We start from the raw sequence: 5,761 nt of genomic DNA, 5'->3' as shown, positions 1-5,761 counted from the left end.
AAAGTAGCGAGGCGTTTATGCACTTTTTATTCTCTAATTTATCTCTACTTACGCAAATGGCTTTTGTTTATTTCAATGTAAAACTTTTCAAAAGAGTATTTTGTTAAAGATTATGCTGCAGGGGCTGTGTAAGAAAACTCTGGTGACCTTTCTTTAAGAAAAAGCAACTAAAGTAGATGTGCGCCTAAGAAAATCCAAATTGCGATTCACTAAATTAAAAGACATATACAACAAACTTTAAAAGTGAAACTATTTTTACAAGCGTATTTGGTAAAGATGAAATGTTCTTATGACATTTTAACGTTACGAAAAGGATTTTCTTCTGTTCAAATATTTATTACAATTTAAAGTGTTAAATAATGTTACAGAAACGACCTAAAACGCCTGTTGTATTAATTTAAACGAACAAAATAGATAAAAAAAAAGAAAAACTATCATTAAAAAAAAAAAAGAAAAAAAGAAAAGAAATAGAAGTTGAGGAAAAATAAAAATAAGAACTTCTAACAAAGAGCTCTTCTTTTTATTTTTCAGATTTTAGATGCTTAATTCCTTGAATGAAAAGTTGAACTGATGACCCACTACTAAGGTTGTTCCAAGCCTTCCGTTCTCAAACTAGGCCATTCTGAGAGGCTGTTTGATTAAGTACCGTTGATAGTAGTATCGCACGTAAGAGACTTCTAAAACTCTGATTATTAATTCCTTGAATGAAGAGATGACTTCATACTCACTAACGAGGTTGTTCTTAGCCATCCATTCTTAAACTAAGCAAAACAGTGAAGTTGTTTGATTAAGTATCACAGTTTGCTGATTTGCACATGCACCATTGCCGAAACTGTGATGCTTGGTTCCTTGATTGGATTGAAGAAGCTCATCACCATGCTTTTTACAAGCTGTCCGTTGTTATGTTTTGCAATTCAGTGGTTCTGTTTTGCAATTCATTTTCTGTTTGTTTAAGTATCATCGATGGTGGTGTCGTGCATGCAAACTTTCCGAAACTCTGATGCTTGTTTTTCTTGAATGGAGAGATGAGCTTATACTTTAGGTGACTTTTAAAACTGCAGTAATTAGTGCCTCGAATGGAAAAACGAACTCATACATTACAGACCAAGGTTGTTCCTGGCCATCCGTTAACATATTAGGCAACAGTACAGCGAGGCTGTTTGATTTACAAGCTTTTGTCGTTTCGAGAAATCACTACATTAAGCATTCGATGGTGATACACGACTGATGGCCAGGTTCTGATTTTCGAATGAAAAGAAGAGTCGCATCCGACCACCGGTCGGCTTTCGACGCAAAACAGCTGTACACACTCGTCCAACGTCCAGTGACTAACTGTTGCAACGAGAAAGTTAGCTTTATTTGTCGTGCAGATTGTCCGCTTTGACGTAAAATGCTAGAAATTTGCTGAACGCTCGGTTTGCGCCGCCCAAGATTCATTCTGTTTCTGCGTTGCCAGCGTCTGTCGGCTAAATACAACTGTAGACTCCGCGCAAGCTTTTTCACCGCAAAAGTTGTACAGAGCCACACCGAAGGCTAAAATCGACTTTAAGGTCGAAGGTTAAAATCGACCCTAGAGGTTTGAAAACGACGTCACGAAATTTTCAAGACATCATCGAAGAAAATTACGGCGGCCAGATGCAACTCTTAGTACTAACTCTACTAATCTTAGTACGTTAAGCATTCCAGTCGAGAGATCAGACGTTTTTTCGTCACCTAAGAGACCGGCCGATGCGTTTGCGACGCTGCGGAAAGAAAGAAGATGGCAAACCACAGGGTTGTTACCGTAACAAACCTCCGTGAGTACCTCCATCTCGAGTGGCTTTTAAAGAAACGTTCGTTTTAAACTCAAAGGGATGGTTGTTAAAGCTCACAAACGCCTGGTTAACGATTTTCTAACGGCAGACACCGTGTTTACAATGGATACAGACCGATTAACTGAGCCCAAAGCGCAAGATCTATCAGAAAACTCCTCTAGGTCGATGCAACGAGACGACTAGACACGTGCGTCTAAAGGCATTTTACAATTGAAGGACGCCCCTCGTGGGCCCTAACCCTAACCCTAACCCTAACCCTAACCCTAACCCTAACCCTAACCCTAACCCTAACCCTAACCCTAACCCTAACCCTAACCCTATCCCTAACCCTAACCCTAACCCTAACCCTAACCCTAACCCTAACCCTAACCCTAACAGTTTAAGAAGTTTTACATACACACCCACACACCTTTACAGAAAATAAAAATAAAACAAAATAAAAGAAAACAAACTACATAAAAATTAAAACAAAATATAATATACACACCCGCACATCTTAACAGAAAAATAAAATAAAATAAATTAAAACATACACACCCGCATAGCTTAACAGAAAAATATATAAAATATAATAAAATAAAATATACACACTGCACATCTTAGCAGAACAATAAGAAATAAAAAGTAAAATAAAGTAAAATAAAATATACACACCCGCACATCACAACATAATAGTAATTATATAAGATAGATAAAAAGATATACACACCCGCGCATCTTAACATATCAATAAAATATAATAATACAAAATAAAATAAAATAAAATAAACTAAAACATACACACCCGCACTTCTTAACAGAAAAAGAAGAATAAACACACACACCCGCGCATCCTAACAGACTAATAAGATGTAATAAAACAAAACAAAATATAATAATGCAGAGTGAAATACACACACCCGCACTTCTGAACAGAAAAATAAAAAAGAAAAAAGAAAAAAGAAAAACAAAATAAAATATACACACCCGCACAGCTTAACAGAAGAATAAATAAAACATACACACACGCACATCTTAACAGAAGAAAAAGAAATCAAAAAATAAAATAAAATAAAATATACATACCCGCACATCTTAACAGAAATAAAAAATAAAATAAAAGAAAACCTGCACAGCTTAACATAAGAAGAAATAAAATAAAATAAAATAAAATTTGCCCACCCGCAAAAATATAGAAAAAAAATATATAGAAACTACACCAAAACAAAATAAAATACACACACCCGCACATCTGAACAGAAAAATAAAAAAGAAAAAAGAAAAGAGAAAAACAAAATAAAATACACACCCGCACAGCTTAACAGAAGAATAAATAAAACAAAATAAAATATACACACCCGCACAGCTTAAAAGAAGAATAAATAAAACATACACACACGCACATCTTGTATATTTTATTTTATTTTATTTTTTAATTTCTTTTTCTTCTGTTAAGATGTGCGTGTGTGTATGTTTTATTTATTCTTCTGTTAAGCTGTGCGGGTGTGTTTATTTTATTTTGTTTTTCTTTTTTCTTTTTTCTTTTTTATTTTTCTGTTCAGAAGTGCGGGTGTGTGTATTTCACTCTGCATTATTATATTGTATTTTGTTTTATTACATCTTATTAGTCTGTTAGGATGCTCGGGTGTGTGTGCTTATTCTTCTTTTTCTGTTAAGAAGTGCGGGTGTGTATGTTTTAGTTTAATTTATTTTATTTTGTTTTGTTTTGTATTATTATATTTTACTGATATGTTAAGATGCGAAGATCTTATATAATTATTATTATGTTGTGATGTGCGGGGGTGTATATTTTATTTTATTTTATTTTACTTTTTATTTCTTACTCTTCTGTTAAGATATGCGGTGTAAATATTTTATTTTATTATATTTTATTTATTCTTCTGTTAAGCTATGCGGGTGTGTATATTTTATTTTGTTTTTATTTTTATGTAGTTTGTTTTATTTTATTTTGTTTTATTTTTATTTTCTGTAAAGGTGTGTGGGTGTGTATGTAAAACTTCTTATACTGTTAGGGTTAGATACCCGCACATCTTAACACAAATAAAAAATAAAATAACCTAAAACATACACATCCGCACAGCTTAACATAAGAAGAAATAAAATAAAATAAAATAAAATATACACACCCGCACATCTTAACAGAAGAATAAAAAATAACATAAAATAAAAATATGCACACCCGCACACCTTAACAGAAAAATAAAACATACACACCCACACATCTTAACAGAAAAATAAAATAAAATAGAACAAATTAAAAAAAATTATAACACACCCGCACATCTTAACAGAAGATGTAAAAAATAAAAGCACGGGATAAGAAGTTTTACATACACTTCCGCACACCTTTACAGAAAATAGAAATAAAACAAAATAAAATAGACTACATAAAAATAAAAACTAAATAAAATATACACACCCGCGCATCTTAACAGAAAAATAAAAAATAAAATAAACCACATAAAAATAAAAACCAAATAAAACACACACACCCGCACATAAATAAAATAAAATAAAATAAAGTAAAACATACACACCCGCACTTCTTAACAGAAAAAGAAGAATAAGCACACACACCCGCGCATCCTAACAGAATGAAATACACACACCCGCATCCTAATGCAGAGTGAAATACACACACCCGCACATCTGAACAGAAAAATAAAAATGAAAAAAGAAAAACAAAATAAAATAAAACAAAATAAAATACACACCCGCACAGCTTAACAGAAGAATAAATAAAACATAAACACACGCACATCTTAACAGAAGAATAAGAAATAAAAAATAAAACAAAATAAAATATATATACCCGCACATCTTAACAGAAATAAAAAATAAAATAATATAAAACATACAAACCCGCACAGCTTAACATAAGAAGAAATAAAATAAAATATACACACCCGCACAGCTTAACGGAAGAACAGATAAAATAAAATAAAATAAAATAAAATATACACACCCGCACATCTTAACAGAAGAATAAGAAATAAAAACTAAAATAAAATAAAATATGCACACCCGCACATCTTAACAGAAAAATAAAGTAAAATAAAACAAAATAAAATAAAATATAACAAACCCGCACACCTTAACAGAAGAATAAAAAATAAAAGCACGGTATAAGAAGTTTTACAAACACACCCACACACCTTTACAGAAAATAAAAATAAAACAAAATAAAATAAAACAAACTACATAAAAATAAAAACAAAATAAAATATATACACCCGCACATCTTAATAGAAAAATAAAATAAAATAAAATGAAACATACACACCCGCACAGCTTAACAGAAGAATAAATAAATTAAAATAAAATAAAATATACACACCCGCACAGCTTAACAGAAGAACAAATAAAACAAATAAAATAAAATAAATAAAATATACACACCCGAACATCTTAACAGAAGAATAAAAAATAAAATAAAATAAAATATGCACACCCGCACACCTTAACAGAAAAATAAAACATACACACCCGCACATCTTAACAGAAAAATAAAATAAAATAGAACAAAATAAAATAAAATGTAACACACCCGCACATCTTAACAGAAGATTAAAAAATAAAATCACGGTATAAGAAGTTTTACATACACACCCGCACACCTTTACGGAAAATAAAAATAAAACAAAATAAACTAGACTACATAAAAATAAAATAAAAATAAAATATACACACCCGAACATCTTAACAGAAGAATAAGAAATAAAAAGTAAATTAAAATAAAATAAAATATACACACACGCACATCACAACATATTAATAAATATATAAGATAGATAATAAGATATACAAACCCGCGCATCTTAACAAATCAATAAAATATAATAAAACAAAATAAAATATACACATCCGCACATCTTAACAGAAGAATAAGAAATAAAAAAGCAGAGTAGAATATACACACCCGCACATCTTAACAGAAAAATATAGAA

Source organism: Hydra viridissima, unplaced genomic scaffold, assembly GCF_058129835.1.
Source record: "Hydra viridissima isolate aposymbiotic clone 2 unplaced genomic scaffold, HvirCarnegie_v1 scaffold_6, whole genome shotgun sequence".
Lineage (NCBI taxonomy): Eukaryota > Metazoa > Cnidaria > Hydrozoa > Anthoathecata > Hydridae > Hydra > Hydra viridissima.
Note: the sequence above shows the minus strand (reverse complement) of the source record.